General features: G+C 37.2%; 1 protein-coding gene across 1 annotated transcript in view; it reads right to left on the bottom strand.

Annotated features, from left to right (window-relative positions):
- Nucleotides 1-21,118, bottom strand: part of PDSS2 (decaprenyl diphosphate synthase subunit 2) — a 298,925-nt gene that overhangs the window by 276,387 nt on the left and 1,420 nt on the right. The window lies entirely within an intron of this gene.

The raw sequence follows: 21,118 nt of genomic DNA on the forward strand, positions 1-21,118 counted from the left end.
CTACATCCTGCATTTTTAACAAATTTGACTACAGTATGAAGCACTATTGGGGACACCTATTTCTGATAGAGAAACAAATTATAGAATGACAAATTCCATATTTTTTGCAGAAGTTGTGCACCTGCTGATTAGAATTTGTTCTCAAACTCTGTCCAAATCTACAGGGTCTTATGGCTAATACATTTGCATACTATAGATTAGATACAGACCACATTTTCTGAAACATTCTGATCTTTCATAAGCACAGTGCCCAGACTCCTAAGAAATTTCATGCTGTTCTTCCCTCTGTCTTCAAGGTGTGTGCCAATCCATGGACGATTTCAAAATAACAGCATCCCATGTTATGCATGCCTCACAAGTGTTTAGTGCTAGGAAAAGTTTTCCCACTCGATTTTAATTAATTCTACTGCAATTTAAATGCATTTCACCCTTATTCTTTCTTCAGAAAAAGTTGATCATTATCTCCAATCAAAAATATATGCCATAAAAATATGTAAGATAAATCCTACAATCTAATTAGAATAATAATATAGATAAAAGTCAGGCAAAATCCTCTGATTAGAAAAATTTCACTTGATTAATTTCTATTATTAGTAGTGTTTACTAATAAATAAAAACAAGGAAAGTTTTTCTTTGTCAGGGCAACAGGAACATAAAGATAAAAATCATCTCTTTTAGAGTTGAGTTTTGGAAACACATACCTAAATTATAAATTCAATTTATAAACCAATTAACACACAAAGGGTGGGTCCAACATGATGAAGCAGAGGATGCTCAGTTTTCAGTTTTATTAAGGTATAATTGACCAATATAATTGTATATATTTAAAGTGTACACCTGTCCAGAGAAAGAAGCAATCACCACTTGACCCCAGCAGACAACAGCAGGGGGAATGCCCACTCTTTGCTTCTGATTTTTTTTTGTGGGGGGTGGGTGAGCTACATATGCAGTGCTCAGGGATTACTCATGGCTCTGCACTCAGAAATTGCTCCTGGCAGGCTCAGGGAACCATATGGGATGTCAGGTAACCGAACCTGGGTCTGTCTGGGTCAACCGCGTACAAGGCAAAAATGCCCTGTCGCTGTACTATTGCTCCAGCCCCAGAACTTCTGATTTCTTCAAAAAACAGACATTTCAAGGAATAAGCAACAGAGTCTGGAGAAATTGTGGAATGCTAAGCAAAGGGCTAACACCTAAACTGAATCATGAAGGTGACACAGAGCTTACAAGGTAGCGTGTAGAATGTGTGTGGTTTCATTCTTTTGGCTACAATTTCAAGTAGAAAGCAGGGCAGTGGCAGGTGACTAGGGAAAAAATAAGGGGTGTTTTGATGCATGCAAAAAGTTCTCCTACTGAATATGCAAAGCTTAAGAGTCTATGACTACATCTCAGACAAGGGGAGAATTAATCTGTAGGAAATATTACAAAATAATCATCCAGAGGTAGCTCAGGTTTGATAGATGTATATTCATAAGTGTTTTTAAAATTATATTAAAATGCTGGGGTCAGTACCATCAATTTTTTCCTAGCAACTCATAAAAGTATAACATGCATATTCTATCGACATACAGTCCCTCTTATTTTAAATTACGAATAGCACAGAATAAGAAGTATGTGACAAAATGAACACTTAAAAATAAACTAAACTAAAAAGTTTTATGTATACTATAGCATGCTCTTGTGAAATTAAATGGCATGCCTTTAAATATACAAACACAGGAAGAAATGGCTTAATGGGAGAGAAAAATCTTTTAAAGAGGAGATTTGTGGGGGCATTTTTATTCTGAAGATATGTCATTTGGGGCCAGGAAGATAGTACAGGAGCTAAGGAGTCTGACCCTGCTTCAATCCCCTAGCACTACAGGTGAACCCCTGAACATTGCCAAGGGTTACTTCAGAGCACAGAGCCAGAAATAGCCTCTAAGCACCACCAGGTGTGGTACCCTAAATACAAAATTTCATTTACTTGGTGACTGAAAAGGGTTCCTTCACCCAGTTCCAACATCAGAATGTGTGATGACCAAAAACAAGCAAGTATAAGACACAAATAGGGCATTTGAGAATGAAAAGAATTCAGTTCAGCTCTGACACTATCTTCTGAGACATGGCAACAGATTCTGCAGATCAGGGCTCAGTCTTTCAAGATCACCCTGTAGTTCAGATGCCAGCCACAAGTCCAAACTGCCAATCTGTTCTGACCACCAGACTATACACACTATGAAGCCATGACCCCCTTCGACTTCAGACTTCAAATATCAACTGGCTAAATAAATCAGATATTCCCAGCAACGCCTCCTGAGGTTTGCTTAGTTTGCTATAAGGGGACAAAAGAAATAGAACCTGGTTCATGAACAAGTGCAGGTCCACGAGCATAAAAGACTGAAAACTACTGAAGGTAGGTTACAAAAGAATATTGCAAATGCATAATATCCTTTCCAGGAGCCAATGAAAAAGCTGCATGGGGCAAGGTAAGAGGCAGAGTTTCAGTAGTGCTATTCTCAGCTCTACTTGTTCTCCAACCTAGAAGCTCTTTAAGTCTTATCTAGGGTTTTCATCCAGGTTTTAAAAAATGCTTAAGGGGCTAGGAGGATAGCACAGCAGGTAAGGTATTTGCTTTAGCACACAACTGACCTGGATTTGATCCCGGGCATACATTGTGGTCCCCCAAGCCTGGCAGGAGTAATTTCTGAGTGCAGAGCCAGGAGTAATGCTTGAGCACCACCAAATGTGGCCCAAAACAAAACAAAAAAATTAATATATGCTTGATTAAATCAAGGGTCTATGGCAACTAAACTCAATCTCCAACCCCTCATCCTCTTCAGAAGATGGACTAGAGTTAAATTCAGTAATTATTTGGTTATTTCTTTTTTTTTTCTTTTTTTTTAAAGGACTGGAAGGCACCCGTGGGTCTCGAACCATCAAAGATGAGTGCAAAGCCAAGTCTGCTGAAGTAACCGCCGAGCTAAAGCCAGTTCTATTTGGTTTTTTTTTTTTTTTTTATTTGAACACCTTGATTACATACATGATAGTGTTTGGGTTTCAGTCATGTAAAGAACACCACCCATCACCAGTGCAACATTCCCATTTCTAAGGCAACCAAGTTTAGTGTCAAAAGCTTCCACCAGTACCTCATTTACATAAGAAAAGACACCTTTATCACTGGCAGCACTCAGAAAATCCACAAGGTTTGGGGAGCAATGAGCCTGAAAGAAGATGCAAACCAAACAGATTTTTCTTATAATCCCAATATTATAGTGATATTTAACAATTTCTTTTGTTTGTTTGGAGCACTCAGTGGTGCTCAGGGATTAGTCCTGGCTCTATGCTCAAGTCATTCCTGGTAGTATTTAGAGGACAATATGGGATCCTGATAATCAAGCCCAAGTTAGCCACATGCAAGGGAAAAGCAATGGTATCACTCCAGACCCAAATGATACTTAACAATTTAAAAGAAGCACCTTTCATAAAGTCCTGGTAGTTATTAAACTACAGACAATGAATTCACAAATTATCAATATTTTATTATTTTTGTTTTGTCTACTTGTTTTTGTTGTATGTTTTTGTTTTTTGTATTTTTTGTTTTATTTTTATGTTTTCTTCTATTTTTCCCTTTCTTCTTTTTAAATTGATATTTATAACCTCTCCCCTCGGTGTTTTTCTGTTTGTTTGTTGTTTTTACTTTTTTTTCTTTTTTTTTTTTTTCAGATAGAACCACATAACTCAAATCATCTTGTTCTGCCTCATAAATTGGGGGGGGGGGGGTGAGGGAATGGATGGTACCGGAACCAAACAGTCATATGAACATTGAGTAAAAATAAAAGAAGATCGGACTTAAACACCAAACCCAAAGTCAAAGACAACAGAATCAATAGCCAATCTTGAACAAGCTACGCACAGAGAGGACCAGTTACCCTAGCAGTCCTGAGGGCAACAGAGGGGGGTGCTGGGAACTGGGGTGGAGGGAAGACAACACTGGTGGTGGAAATGCCTCTGATTCAATGCCACTATGTGCACAAATATTACTGTGAAAGAGTTGTAATTCACGTTGGTCACAATAAAATTTTAGGGGGCTGGAGAGAGAGCATGGAGGTAAGGTGTTTGACTTTCATGCAGAAGGTCATTGGTTCCTGGTATCCCATATGGTCCCCCGAGCCTGCCAGGAGCAATTTCTGAGCCTGGAGCCAAGAGTAACCCCTGAGGTCTGCCAGGTGTGACCATTCACAATAGTGCCACACAAACTCAAATATCTTGGAATCAACTTGACTAAAAATATGAAGGACCTATACAAAGAAAACTATAAAACTCTGCTCCAAGAAATAAGAGAGGACACGCGAAAATGGAAACGCATACCCTGCTCATGGATTGGCAGGATTAACATCATCAAAATGGCAATACTCCCAAGGCATTATACAGATTTAATGTGATCCCTCTAAAGATACCCATGACATTCTTCAAAGAAGTGGATCAGGCACTTTTGAAATTCGTTTGGAACAATAAACACCCTAGAATAGCTAAAGCAATCATTGGGAAAAAGAATATGGGAGGAATTACTTTCCCCAACTTTAAACTTTACTACAAAGCAATAGTTATCAAAACAGTATGGTATTGGAATAAGGACAGGCCCTCAGATCAGAGGAATAGGCTTGAATACTCAGAAAATGTTCCCCAGACATACAATCACCTAATTTTTTATAAAGAAGCAAGAAATCCTAAATGGAGCAAAGAAAGCCTCTTCAACAAGTGGTGTTGGCACAACTGGCCAGCCACTTGCAAAAAATTGAACTTAGACCCCCACCATGTACGAAGGTAAAATCCAAATGGATTAAAGACCTCGATATCAGACTCGAAACCATAAGATATATAGAACAACACATAGGCAAAACACTCCAGGACATTGAGACTACAGGCATCTTCAAGGAAGAAACTGCACTCTCCAAGCAAGTGAAAGCAGAGATTAACAGATGGGAGGGAATATATTAAGCTGAGAAGCTTCTGCACCTCAAAGGAAATAGTGCCCAGGATACAAGAGCCACCCACTGAGTGGGAGAAACTATTCATCCAATACCCATCAGATAAAAGGCTAATCTCCAAAATATACAGGGCACTGACAGAACTTTACAAGAAAAAAACATCTAATCCCATCAAAAAATGGGGAGAAGAAATGGACAGACACTTTGACAAAGAAGAAATACAAATGGCCAAAAGACACATGAAAAAATGCTCCACATCACTAATCATCAGGGAGATGCAAATCAAAACAACTATGAGGTACCACCTCACACCACAGAGAATGGCACACATCACAAAGAATGAGAATAAACAGTGTTGGCAGCGATGTGGAGAGAAAGGAACTCTTATCCACTGCTGTTGGGAATGCCGTCTAGTTCAACCTTTATGGAAAGTGATATGGAGATGCCTCCAAAAACTGGAAATCGAGCTCCCATACGATCCAGCTATACCATTCCTAGGAATATACCCTAGGAACACAAAAATACAATACAAAAATCCCTTCCTTACACCTATATTCATTGCAGCACTATTTACCATAGCAAGACTCTGGAAACAACCAAGATGCTCTTCAACAGACGAATGGCTAAAGAAACTGTGGTACATACACACAATGGAATATTATGCAGCTGTCAGGAGAGATGAAGTCATGAAATTTTCCTATACATGGATGTACACGGAATCTATTATGCTGAGTGAAATAAGTCAGAGAGAGAGAAAAAAACGCAAAATGGTCTCACTCATCTATGGGTTTTAAGAAAAATAAAAGACATTCTTGCAATAATAATTTTCAGACACAAAAGAGAAAAGAGCTGGAAGTTACAGCTCACCTCAGGAAGCTCACCACAAACAGGGATGAGTTTAGTTAAAGAAATAGCTACATTTTGAACTGTCCTAATAATGAGAATGTATGAGGGAAATGGAAAGCCTGTCTAGAGTACAGGCGGGAGTCGGGTGGGGAGGAGGGAGATTTGGGACATTGGTGATGGGAATGTTGCACTGGTGATGGGTGGTGTTCTTTACATGACTGAAACCCAAACACAATCATGTATGTAATCAAGGTGTTTAAATAAAATATTTAAAAAATTATTTTAAAAAAATCGTAAGCTTTTGTTGTTATTGCTGGCTGGTTTTGTTTTTTGGGGGGGAGGGATTTGGGGAGCACACCCATCAATGCTCAGAGGTTACCTCTTGCTCTGCATTCAGGAAATATTCCAGGCAGTGTTCAGGGAACCATATAGAATATGGGATCATACCTATGTTGACCACATGCAGGGCACCTGCCAACATCTTATGCTATCCCTCCATCCCCAAAATTCTACCATAAGTTTTTTTTGTTATTTTTGTTTGGGGACCACAACCAGCAGCACTTGAGGGTTACTCCTGGCTCTGCACTCAGAAATTACTACTGACAAACTCGGGGAACCACATGGGATGCCAGGGATCTAACCTAGATCAGTCATGTGCAAGACCTACCTGCTATGCTATTGCCCTACGTGCTGTGCTATTGCTCCAGCCCTACCATAAATTTTGAAGATTAATATTTAGCATAACTATCACTTGCCTCACTTATTCTAGAAATAAACTAACTGGTTTTAAAGAACTTCTCTGGAGAGCCAAAGAAATAGCAAAGGGTTTAAAATGCCTGCCTGGCACATAACAAACGCTGGCTTGAGCCCCAAACCACAAGGTTGTCCCTCCCAAAAGCATACCTGAGTGTAATACCCTGAAGGCACCAGCATTGATGGGGTGGGTTAGGTAATTTCTAGCACCACATGGCTTATGCAGTCCCTCAGCCTCTGGCCTTTGCATTGACCTGCATGCCTAAGAACCACTGGAAGAGACCCAGGGCCTCTTAAGCAGGGATTGGGAGACAAAAAAAATAAAAATCTTTGAAGCAAATGAAATAACCTTCCGAGGAGATTCCAAGAGAATGGTAATTTTTAAGCTATTTTTAAATATTTGTTAAAATGAAGTTTCAGTACATAAAAATAGAAAAAAAATGAAAGGCTTTGAGAAACCTTTGATGAGTCACAGGAAGAAAAGCAAATCCAGCTGCACTCTAAAGATTTGTATCTAGAACTTTGAATAAGTCCTAAATCAGAAACAACCATCTGAATGGTTAACATCTAGTACCAGTTTCAAAAAATATTCTAAGGTAGCTATTTTGAGGGAAGAAACAGTCATTAAATGCTTCAACCCACAAGCACAGATGAAAAAAATTTGGCAAATAAAGGGCCTTCAACTGTTTACTACAAACACATGCGGAAAAATCCTATAGAAGATTAAGGACAATTACAGAATACTTTATCGATGAAAGCAGTAGGCAATAAATAGAAGAGTAATAAGTAGTAAGAGATGTGAGTTTCTGAACATTACGTAATTCATTAGAATCTAAACACAAAGAATTAAGTAGTATAACACTTAAAAACCTACAATTTATTCTTATTAATTGGGCCCAGAATTAAAACTGCAGAATAGTCAGTATTACCTTTATATTTTTTAAAGAGTAAGAATGCAGCCCATCCTATATTTCCACAAGTTATTTTATTAAAACGACATATTACATATTTAAATACATTTAAAAATATAAAAACTATACCCTTATCGTTCTTAAAAATTAAAATAAATAAGACTAAAGAGTGAAAACAAAACTTACTCAAGCTGGCATTAAACTACTAGAACAGATGACGGTACTTGAATGAAACTAAATTAAGACTCCCACTATAAAAATGGTACTGTCTCACTAAATTCTCCGAAATAAAAGATTTTGGGTAAGATGTGATTTTTCTCACCACTTCTCTCTAGCCAAACTCTATAACAGTTGTAATCTTATAACATGTAGCTCTTAGGTCTCCCAACTGGGGACAGATGATCTTCTTTCACCCTGGACACAATAAATTGATTGTTGTGGGGATTTCCACCATCATTACTAATCATTGGTTCTAGATTCTAGTGGGGAGAATTTTTGGAGGGATGAGATACAATTAAAGAGTTTCCCTAAATTCAGAAAGGCCAGAGGAGGCTGCTCCAGGAGTAATAATGGACTATCAGAAGCAAAGTGTCATGGAGCTCTGAAGAGGCAGCAAGGGGATAAGTGGTAATCTCAGGCACTATTGGTACCGGCAAAAATCCCTAATGAAACTTAATCAGTCAGGCCCAAGAATTCAGATCAACGAGCATCTCACCAAGATCTGTTTTCATTTAACATACTGATGCCTGTGCTGAGACTTGTATTAATTAAGTTACATCCAAGCATGAGCCACTGGTGGTGGTACACACTAGTTGTGACATACCAGTGGTATGAGCTAAATTCAATGTATTAAGCAGCCAAATAAACAAGTCCAAATTCCAGTGAACTGTCATCTGAGACCATCAGTCAAGAATTATGGCCTCTTACTCAACTCCAGGATCTGAACAAAGTGGAGGCCATACCCGTGTAAAATTTTTATTCCAAATGGATTATAACCAATTACTCTGAATATCATTAGCTAACAAAAGAGAAACACCCAGTCCTACAGTGAATTTTTACTTTGAGATCTGAGTTAACATTAATCTTTAGAAATGTAAATTATTGGTTCACAAATAAGAATGATGGCTTAAGAATGTGCTGGATAGGTAGGGAGTGAAGTTCTAATTCAACCTCTTCTCAAAGTACTCATCATCAGAGCCTGCCATTTCCTAGTTTTCAGATATTCCCCCAAATTGACAGAATCCCCATAAGTGGGGGGGGAGAGGGACACACACAGGCATCAGACAAGAAAAGCATCCATCTTATCCCACCTTTTTGATAACCATTTCAATTTCCTTGAATATGATGGTCTGTTCAGGTATTCCTTGATTCATCCATGATAGGTTACAGGGTCCAAGAATTCTTCCATTTCTTCTAGGTTCTCTTGTTTTGTGTCATAAAGATTATCAAAGTAATCTCAGATTACCCTCTGAATGTCTACAGTGTCTGTTGTGACACCCCCTTTCATTTCTGATTCGGTTAATTAAGGTTCTCTTTATGAGTCTTGCTAATGGTTTATTAATCTTTTTTTTTTATTTTTTCAAAGATCCAACTCTTGCTTTCATTGATTCTTTGGATTACTTTTTTCAGTTTCTAGTTAACTTCTGCTCAAAGTTTTATTATTTCCTTCTTCCTGCCTGTTTTCAGATCATTTTATTGCATTATTTTCCCATTTTTTAAGCTATGCCATTAAATTATCTATGTAGGCCTTTTCTTCTTTACTGATGAATGCTGGCAAAGCTATCAATATTCCTCTTAATACTGATTTTGCTATGTCCCACAAATTCTGATCATTTGTATCTTCATATCTTCATTCTCATTTGTTTCCAGTAATCTTTTTTTTTGGTTTTGAGTCACACCCAGCGGCGCTCAGGGGGTTACTCCTGGCTCTGTGCTCAGAAATCGCTCCTGCAGGCTTGGGGGACCATATGGGATGCCCAGATTTAAACCTCCTTCCATCCTGGGTCAGCTACATGCAAATGTTCTACCACTGTGCTATCTCTCCGGCCCTCCAGGAATCTTTTGATTTACTCTCAGATTAACTCTTTGATTTACTCTCAGTAGTGAGCTGTTTAATTTCCAGGTGTTAAAAGTTATTTCTCCATTTCTATTTTCAGTGAATCATGGTCTAAGAAAATAGTTGTTACAGTTTCTATTCTCTTATTTTTATGGAGGTCATATGGTCTTTCTTGGAGAATGTCCCATATGCATTGGAGAGGAATGTGTATTTGGCTTTTGGGGACAAAAAGGCCTATATATTCCTACATTCCTATCTTCCATTTCTTCCTTCAAAGTATAGCCTGATTGAGTTTTAGCCTGGTTGATCTATCAAGAGGTGGCAGAACAGTATTAAAGTCCCCAACTACTACTGTGTTGCTACAAATGCCTTTCTTGAAGTCTATTAGTAATAGTTTTAGATATTTTGCAAGCCCCTCATTGGGTCCATATATGTTTAGGAGTTGATTTCTTCCACATACACATATCCCTTTATTATTAAGAAATGACCCTCTTTGGGGCCGGAGCGATAGCACAACAGGAAGGCGTTTGCTTTGCATGGGCCAACCCAGGACGAACCCCGGTTCAAATCCCGGCATCCCATACGGCCACCCAAGCCTGCCAGGTGCAATTTCTGAGCGTAGAGCCTGGAGTAACTACTGAGCGCCAGAGCCGCTGCCAGGTGTGACCCAAAAAAAAAAAAAAAAAAATGACCATCTCTGTCTCAACTTTCACTCCCACCCCAGGGACCCAAGACAGTATGCTAGGATGACCTGAGGGCTCGTGCACTGAATTAAATTCCCATGTTCTGGGCACTCTAAACCACTGATTTCTCTGCTGGGCTTTTTCTTTCCCAGGATTCAGAACCTCGGGGGTTGAACTCTCAGTTCTGCGCTTGCTTGGCATATACTTTAAGGCACTAAGTCGAGTAATAAAATCTCCCCTTTCAGCCTTATCACATCCCACATTCAGCCCACACAGACCCACTATTCCCCAATCCCTTGAAAGGCAAATCATTTTTCTTTTTTCTTTTTTTATTGAATGACTATGAAATAGTTTTAAAAAAAAGTTGTTGATTGAATTTCATACATACCTATCTATCCCTTCACCAATGTTCATTTCCCACACCAATGCCCCCAATTTCTCTCCTGTTCTCCTTTCACCTGACCTGGTGAAACATTCCTTTATGTCTTCATTTCTCATCCCAATTTAGGTGTTTTCTTCTCAGCCAACTCTTTAGTCGCCTTACCTTTGAGAGGCCTTGATTTGTTTCCCTCACTCTCTCTAGTATATTGTTTACTCATTAGATTGAATTTATCAAAGATTCTCAACTTGTATGTCTCCCCATTAGAATTTATTTCTAATCATGATCATCGATAAGATTTGATATTTCTCTGTGCCAAGTACCAGTTTAAGTACATTACCAATATTTACCCATATAACCTCCATAAAATTTTAAGGAATGAGTACTATTACGACCCTCATTTTACAAAACTAGAGTAGAGAGAGGTTAAGTTAATCACCCTGAGTACCTAGCTTAGTGACAGTACAACCAGAACATGATTCTAAAGAGTCTGGTTTCTGAGCTCCTGCTCAGTATACTGTCGTTTATGAATTCCTGAAGGGCAGCATCGAGGTCTTATTCTTGTTTGAATACTCCATGCCCAAGGCACCTCAAATATTTGTGGAATGAATTACAATTTATAATTTTCTCCTGGTCATCCAAGAAAAAGTCCTTCATAAGTACTGTAGATTTTCAGTAATTACTGAGCTGAATCTAGAGTCTTTCATAAACATGGAAGAGTCTAAAATTGAATTTCTAATAATAAATCAAAGTGCTCTGAAGAATTTTACCATTCAGAAAAGACTAAAAAGGCTTTTTAGGTCGCCAAGTCACTGAAGTGAACTCAATCAGGGACAAAAAGGCTCTACCATGGAATCAATACCCTCTTAGAGAAAAACCAAATGTCGTAATTTGTCTCCAGCACATGGATAGCAAATGAATCCCATCTATCTAAATTTGAAGTAGAAATCAGACAAAAGTAAAAAGATAGAATATATAAACAAAAGTTAAATAAGAGCCAATCCATAAAGAGAGAGCAGCAAAAACAAATAGTCACATTATCGTTTCAGATTAAATAGCAAAAATTGAGCCAAGTCTATATTTTAAAAAATTCACCATCTGGGGGCCACGGGTGGATCAGGGATAACCTTAACACAACCCTACATGCTGAGACTCACTGCCAGTTGTGATCCAGAGAGATACAACAAAGTGTGTGATTCTTGTATACACGCACAGAATACATATGTGCGAGTACAACTAAGGGTGTACCACCCAACAAGCAACTGAGAGTGCCTGATCCTCAGTATCAGTTACAGCAACAACAATAACAACAAAGAGATAACAATTGGTGAAAAAAATAATTAGGCATTATCTTTGAAAGAATTAAGTGCTGCTGTGGGCCAGCACAATAGCATAGTGGGTAGGGTGTTTGCCTTGCACATGGATGACCCAGGTTTGAATTGTGGATTCCACATGATCCCCAAAACACCTCCAGAATGACCCCATAGCACAGAGCCAGGAGTAACCCCTGAGCACTTTCGAATGTGGCCCCAAAACAAAAACAAATTGAGTATTGCACATAATTCTTTAGACAGTTTAGGAATTGAACTTATATAAAGGTAAAAGTATCTGTAGCTAGACATAAAGTACGGGAAAGAAGGCTCTTTGTCTTACAAGTGGCAGACTCCAGTGTAAACGCCACAAACTGCATGTGGTCCCCAGAGTACCACCAGGGTCACTCCTGAGCAAAGAGCCAGGAATAGCCCCTGATACCACCACTAGCTGTGCCCAAATCACCCATTTTTAACAAAAGCTTTGAAAGCTTAAATGTTCTGATGCTCTATTACTACATTTCTAACTCCCAAAGTAACTACCAATCCATGTCACATGTTCCATCTCAAATCACCATCTATTTTGGGCAGGCCCACAATCCCTCATCCAAAATATCTTGTAAAATGCAATTTAAAAACATTTTTCAGAAAGAAATTCAACTTAATTTTATCCAGAAATTCTGCAGGATCTGAATCTATCAAATACATTAATATTTTCCCAGAAAAATACATAAATATTCACATTGAATAAAAGACTATAAATAGCTCTCATCAGCCCAAGTCAAATTTATGAGGCTGAAGAACACTGGCTTATAAACTTCTGGAATTTTTAAATAGTAGGAAAGGTCTAGACTTGAATGACTTACTCTGAAGTCAATCTTCTTACTTACTCCCCACTTCAAATGGGGCAAAGGTCCCTATAGCTGCCACATTTTGCTACCATATTAATTTCTAGACTGTTCTAGAATTGGCAACATTTGTGAAAATCATTTCATTGAATTCCTTGCTTGGCAAACTAAAGCCCAGGAAGACGGAATGACATGCTTAAGGTCACACTATCAACAGCAGAGATGATAGTAGAATATTCAAGTCTCCTGTCCCCTAGATATACTGTTCTTTCCATTCTCATTTGCTTTCCCTCACTCATTTTCTTTTCTTCTTTCTCTAATTTTTGGCCACACCCAGCAGTGTTCAGGAGGATAGAACACAGGCCTCTCATATACGTTCTGCAGCTCTCTGAACTATCTGTGCAGTTCTTTCTCAGTAATTTTTTCAGCTTTCAAAAGAATGAATTATAGGCTCACAGAAAGCTGTCCCACCCAAAAAAATGTCCAGTATCTTATTTTTCACTGAGCTTTCTCCCAATGTTGGCATCTTATATAACTATACTCCAATATCTGAAACATCATTAATGGCAAAACTATATATCTTTTACTTTTTCACCAGATTTAACCTACATTAACAATGGTGTGTATAGATAAACCTTAGCAATTTAATCCCATGTATAAATTAATGTAACCAACATAATCAAGACACCCCATTGTTCCATACACAAAATAGCTCTTTGTACTAATACTTTTCCCAGTGTACCCACATTCTGCAACTTTATATATCCTGTAGAACACTACAGGACACAGAAATACTGTTTTAGTGGAAATAATCATATATATAAAAACATACAGTATATAAGCTTGAGATAGTCTATTTCAATAATGGTAAGATGGTAAGGTGCATGGTAATATACAGGCAAAAAATGCCACCTAGATAAAAATTTTTACTTTGTTTTTGAGCCATACTTGGCAATGCTCAGGAGTTAATTCCTGGCTCTGCACTCTAGAATTACTCTGACAGTGCTCAGGAGAACCATATAGGATGCTGGGGATCAAAAGTAAGTCAGCTGTGTACACGCTAAGTGCCTAACCATTGTACTATTTCTCCAGCCACAAACCATCTAAAAAATTTTAGATTCAGTGATGTTAAGTATATTCACACCAACAAGCAACCAAACTTCTGGATATTTTTCACTTGAAAAACAATCTATTTTAGAGCTCTCAAAATGTTATAAAAGACATGCAGTACTTGTCTTTTATGATTGGCTTACTTCTCTTAGGATATCCTCAGGTTTTTTTCATGTAACATGTCATTTAAGACTAAATAATATTCTATTATAGGGGCCGGAATGATAGTACAGGATGGACCTGAGTTCAATCCCCAGTGTCCCATATGGTCCTCCCAGCCAGGAGCAATTTCTGAGCACATAGCCAGGAGTAACCCCAGAGCATCACCAGATGTGGCCCAAAAAATAATAATATACTATATACTATTATATACATAAAACACATTTTGTTTATCCATTGATCTACTATGGATATTTGAATTGCTTTTAACTCTTAACTATCATGAATACCACATTTTGCTACATAATTATCACCAATTTTAATGCCAAATATTATTTTGGGGGAAAAAGCAGACTATGACAGCTATGCAAAGCTTTATTTAAAAAAAATTGGGCAGCATTACTAAAAAAAAAAAAATAACAAAAAAAAAAAAACAAGGTGCAGTGATTATATGATGATGATTATGTGGTAAAATATAATACTACTATGAATAAGAATAAACAAGTGTCTCTCTTTGGAGTCTTGCTTATAATTCTTTTGGGTATGTACAAATAAGTGAATTGCTAAATTGTAAGGCAACCTAATATTTAATTTTTTGATAAATAAAATTACCTGTTTTTCTTTCAGTATAATTCTTTTGCTATTCACCAAGTGCATAGATCATTTCATTACGAGTAGCATTTCATTATACAGATACACCAAACATTTTCAACCATCAACCATGACATTTTAATGACATCTGGATTGTTGTTTCCTGCCTTTGGTTATTACAAATAAAGTTTCCATACATATTCAGGTACATTTTTGCCTCTAGACAAATGCTCAGGAGTATAGTTGTTGAGTATTAAGGTATATATATACATATATATGTTTAATTTTAAAAGGAACTGAAAACTGTTTTCAAAGTGGCATATAATAATCATATTCCAATTAGCATATATGAGAACACAGCATCTTCAACAGAGCTCTATGTTGCCAGAATCTTTTATTTTAGCTTTCCTAACAAGCATATAAAACTATTTGACTATGGTTGTAACATATTATTCTGACTACTAATAACATTGAACATCTTTTGTAGGATTATCTAACATCATTACACTTTCCCTTTTCCCCTTTTCTAACCAGATCATTATTTTATCAACGTTTATAGATTTATAGAATTCTTAACATATTCTGAATTGAAGTTCACTTTCATATATGTGATTTGCAAATACTTTCTACTATTCTGTAACTAATTATTTCATCCTCTTAAAAAAGTTAGAACAAAGTTTATCATCTTGATAAAGAAGGCAGAACAAAGTTTATCTTGATAAAGTTTATGTTGATAAAGTTCAATTGTTGCTGTTCTGTTTTCCTAAATTAGGCTCTTGGTGTCAGATCTAAGTATTGTCAGTCCCTAAGTCTTGGAGATGTTCTATGTTTTCTTCTAGAAGTGTTATGGTTTATGGTTCACATTAAAATTAACTATATGTTAATTTCACAATGAGCCACATAAATGTTTTAAATATGCTGTGAGGATTAAGTTAAAGCTCACATTCTTGTCTCTCTCTCTCTCTCTCTCTCTCTATATATATATATATATATATATATATTTTTTTTTTTTTTTTTTTTTTTTGCCAAACTTTCCAGCACCACTTATTGAAAAGACTACTCTCACTGACTGAACAGATCCTGCACCTCTGCCAAAATTCAAGTGGAAATCAGGGAGGTCTCTCAAGTGTCAGAGAACACACACTGCATGCTGATGATTTTAGGTTCTTATCCCTGGTACTGCAAGCTGCCCAATAGTTAGGTGTGTCTCACAATTAAAAAAAAATCAACTGAGAATATTCTGTTGAAGATGATCTATTTATGACTTTTCTGTTCAATAACCTCTGCATATTCTGCCAGTACAACCCCATCTTGATTGATAAAGTATATAAGGCATTTTTCCCCATCCCATCCATCTCCTGCCAACATAGTTTTGGTTATTCTAGTTCCATTCACACTGCTTATTTTAGCTATATGCACTATTTATCCTTGCTGTGATGGTCCTCCCTATACCGAGCAGTGGTAGGACAGCTTAGGGAAGAATCAGGGGAATAAAGAATTATAAAAGAAAATAATAATATACTATAATTCCTAAAGTACTATCCATGTAATTTCTATGCAGTCAATCTTAAACAATACTCCAATTTCCTCATGACAGTTCACCTACTCCCTTCCCAAGCAACTTTAGTATTTCTTAACTATAAAGTTAACACATTTCCACTATAACTGACATATCATTAACTTTCTTTTTTTTTTTTTTTTTTTGGTTTTTGGGTCACACCCAGTGGCATTCAGGAGTTACTCCTGGCTCTCAGCTCAGAAATCACTCCTGGCGGGGCCGGGAAGGTGGCGCTAGAGATAAGGTGTCTGCCTTGCAAGCGCTAGCATAGGACGAACCGTGGTTCGGTCCCCGGCGTCCCATATGGTCCCCCCAAGCCAGGGGCGATTTCTGAGCACATACCCAGGAGTAACCCCTGAGCGTGAAACAGGTGTGGCCCAAAAACCAAAAAAAAAAAAAAAAAAAAAAAAGAAATTGCTCCTGGCATGTTCCAGGGACCATATTGGATGCCAGGATTCGAACCACCATTGGTCCTGGATTGGCTGCATGTAAGGCAAATGCCCTACTACTGTGCTATCTCTCTGGCCCATTATTAACTTTCTTAAGTGAGATATCTGCAAATACATTTGTATTCAATACAATGTCTAACTATTCCTATTTTAGACTTCTTTACATTTCTCCATAAGCTTCAACAAACTAAATTAATTTTGGAATCTTTATCTAATTGAAGCTTACAGTAGAGAAATCTTAGAAAACAGAAAAAGCATAAAAAATGACTAAATTGTTCCACTGTGACTGGTAACTTATCATAACAAACTTATTACCATCAAATAGATTATAATTTTTGTTCATTTCTGAATTAAATAAACTACTACAGAGTTCTAGACACCTGCTTATTCCTGATGGGATGGGTTAAAGAAAGATCTGATAATGAATATTGTGATTTACTTTATTCTTCTGCTATTTTCAGGCACTATATGGTCACCTCGTCATATAGACATATATATGACATGTAAGACAGGGGTAACCCCTATGTACTACTAATGGTGGTCCAATATACAAATATACATGTGTATATATATGTGAATGTATGTGTATGTATAATGTATATGTGTGAATACACACATATATGAACCCCCAAAGTCTCTTTGCCCATTGGCTGCCTGTACTTTAAAATAGTTTAAATAATTTGCAACACACTAGCAAGGTAAATGTATAAAACTATATACAGATTAGGAGCTGGAGCAATAGCCTTGCACGCGGCTGTCCCAGGACGGGCCTGCGTTCAATCCCCAGTGTCCCATATGGTCCTCCAAAGCCAGGAGCTATTTCTGAGCATCACTAGGTATGGCCAAAAAAACAAAAAAAACAACAACAAAACAAAACAAAAAACAACAACAACAAAAAAAACCTATACAGATTAGCCTTCTTATAAAAAAAAATTTCATATATTACCACAAACTTTACTGAAACATTTTGTTCTTCCCCAATTCTTTCACTGTTGTATGAAACAAGGATAGGCTACAATCAGTTTCAGAATCATTTTGGGTTCTTTTTTATTCCTTTTTTTATTCCCATCTGGCTGTGCTCAGAACTTCAGAACTTACTGCTAGCTCTGTACTCCAGGCAGTTCAGGAAATATGGAGGTGCTGAAGATGAAACCTGGATGAGCCACATACAAGAAAAGTACCTTGCCTCCAGTACTATCTCTCTGGCTCCAGTTTCAGAGCTATTTGTCTCACAGACTTTCATTTCCTGTAAAGTGATCTCCAGACTCCCTGTGATGCTCTAAAATGGAAGAGGATGTCCCAATCGACTGTAGTGGACTTTGATAATGAGCATGGTATAGTCAAAAAATTTCTTTGAAGATAAATGTAACTGCAACTCTAAAACTTATATTGCTTTATAAACCAAAGCTACCCCAATTAAAATTAAGAAAAAGACTATTTCTGCCCTTTTCTTTTCAAAGCAGTACTACAAAAGCTACATTATAATGCATGCAATAATATAAATTCATAGCATTAACACTACCATTGTGCATATACATACAGAGAGCACCATTATATGATCAGCAAAATTAAAAAAAAAAACTCATAGCATAAGTGTTGTGAAAACTATTAGTGTGGACTTCTGGATATAGAGACACTGCTCATGAAGAGTATTGGTACAACTTGGTATTTTCTAGTAGAGCTGAACATGTACTTTTCTATGACTTTTCTCTCAAATATGCACACCAAGAAGCATATAAAAGCATGTATATAGCTGCATTCTCATAACACCCAAAAATACAATAACCCAAATGCTAATTGAAAGAAAACTATAGCATATAAATACAAGAGAATTTTATATATACATAAACACCTAATAATGTTTTTAAATATTCATAATTTAAACACTAATGGATAAATATTATAAATATTAAAGTCACAATAGACTATATCTCTATATATTTATATACTTATAGATCTATACTACATACTTATACATCTATATAAACTACTATATCTATACATTTTTAAAAGAGCACATTTTAATTATGTTTTTTAAATGAGCACATACAATTATATTTATTCTGTTTTTTTTTTGGGGGATCATATCCGACTGTGCTCAGGACTTATTCCTGGCTCTCTGTGTTCAGGGATTACTCTTAGAGGGGTCATGGGACAATATAGGTTGCCAGGGATTGAACCCAGATCTGTTATGCACAAAGCAAGCCTTCTAAAGGCTGTAATACTCCCCTGGTCCCAAATTTTAACATTTTCAGGGATACTCACGTATCCCTAAAAATCCAGTATAATGAGAAATAAAAGGGTGAATGGAAGTACAAAAGTCCACTTCAACAGGGTAATAAAGTTACAAGTTTTTAAGTGAGGTGTTTAAGTTCATTAATTTCATATTACGCTTTAAAACAGGTGTGGTCTGGAGATGTAGGTTAGTAGCAGAGCACTAGCTCTACATATCTGAAGTCCCTGGTACTATAAAGCAAATGTTGTTTGCTTGGTACTATAAAAAACAAACATGTGTACACTGTGTATATGTTTTATGCATGTATTATCTAAGATCTCTAACATCTAGAATTTGTCATCTAGATATATCATCTAGAATCTATTATCGCAACTACAGAATAAGTCTCATGCTTGATATGAATGCTTGATAACTGGGAAAGCCCAAGAAATTAACTGGACGTTACTACTGCTATTTGGTAACTTTTATAGTAAAAAAATAATAGGTGACTCAAAAAAAATGTATGTTTGTGTTTTTTTGTTTGGGGACTTGACCTAGCTGTGCTCAGAATTTGCTCCCACCTCTGTACTCAGGGATCACTTCAGTGGATTTAGAGGAGCATATTAGGGGCTAGCATCAAACATGGGTCAGCCATCATGCAATGCAAGCAGTCTACACACTGTATTACCTCTCTAACCACGCCTCTCATAAAAATGTTAAAGGAAAGAAGTGGACATGGAAAGCATAAGCTATAAAAAGGCAACTTGGAGGATGCCTTCCTAACAGAAGTGCTCCTATCTTGACTGCATCAATGTTAATATTCTGTTTGTGATATTGAACTCTAGATATTACTACTGTGTAATTTCTTGTGTTAGAAACTTGTGTTTCTTGTGGAATTTCTTGTAGAAGAAATCCTTGTGTAAAGGATATGGGTGTCTATATCAATACTTCCAATTGTATATCAAATCTATATGCAATCTTTTTAATTGCCTGTAAAACTGTACTTCAAAGTAAAAACTTAATTCTCTTTTATTTAAAAAAAAAAAAAAAAAGGAATGGCCCGGAGAGATAGCACAGTGGCGTTTGCCTTGCAAGCAGCCGATCCAGGACCAAAGGTGGCTGGTTCGAATCCCGGTGTCCCATATGGTCCCCCATGCCTGCCAGGAGCTATTTCTGAGCAGACAGCCAGGAGTAACTCCTGAGCACCGCCGGGTGTGACCCAAAAACCAAAAAAAAAAAAAAAAAGGAATTTTGTCCAACATTTCTCCACTTAATACTACTGATATTTTAAGGCACACAATCATGACTCTAGAGGGCAGTCCTGGGCATTGTTTCATGTTCAAACCTTCCATGGCCTAATAGCCTAAATGCCAGCAACATGTCCACTTGTAGTCACATGACTGTACACAGCAACAGTCACAGCAGAGAACTACTTCTCTAGTTACAAAAGCAAAGAGTTATGGAAATGATTCCAACTGAAGATTAAGGAAACATAAAATTAAAAGTGATATTCTGGGACTCGCCTGAATCCTGAATTGGAGAGAAAAGAACCCCATCAAGGGCACTATCAGGTCAATGAGCATAACTGGAATACTAATGGTAGATTAAATAAAATGATTATATCATTATAATATGTGCCTAAATTTAATACTGGAAAGCAGTTACGGAAAGATTTGCTTTTTCCTTGACACTTAGAAATAACAGTGTAGGGGCCGGAGAGATAGCATGGAGGTAAGGTGTTGGCCTTGCATGCAGAACTTCAGTGGTTCGAATCCCAGCATCCCATATGGTCCCCTGAGCCTGCCAGGACTGATTCCTGAGTATAGAGCCAGGAGTAACCCCTGAGTGCAGCCGGGTATGACCCAAAAACCAAAAAAAAAAAAAAAAAAAAAGGAAAAAAAAAGAACTATGTAGCAAATTTTTACTTGTTTTTGGTTTTTTGGCCACAGACCGATGCTCAAGGATTACTCCTGGCTCTGCACTGCACTCAGGAACCACTCCTGGCGGTTTTCAGGGAACAATATGCAGTGCAGGGGATTGAACTCAGGTGGGTCATGTGCAACGCAAGCACCTTACATACTGTGTTATCTCTCCCACTTCCACCATGTAGTATTAAAAGGTATAAGGCTACAATGTATGAGGGGAAGATGTTCAGGGGAAAGATGTGCATGTACATTTTACATAAACATGTGATATATTTGCACAGTATATATAATCACATGGACACAAGTGCAAATATCCATTAGCAGATAATCTGATCAAAGGAATATAAATGTTTCT

Source organism: Suncus etruscus, chromosome 4 (genome assembly GCF_024139225.1).
Source record: "Suncus etruscus isolate mSunEtr1 chromosome 4, mSunEtr1.pri.cur, whole genome shotgun sequence".
NCBI classification, from domain to species: Eukaryota; Metazoa; Chordata; class Mammalia; order Eulipotyphla; family Soricidae; genus Suncus; species Suncus etruscus.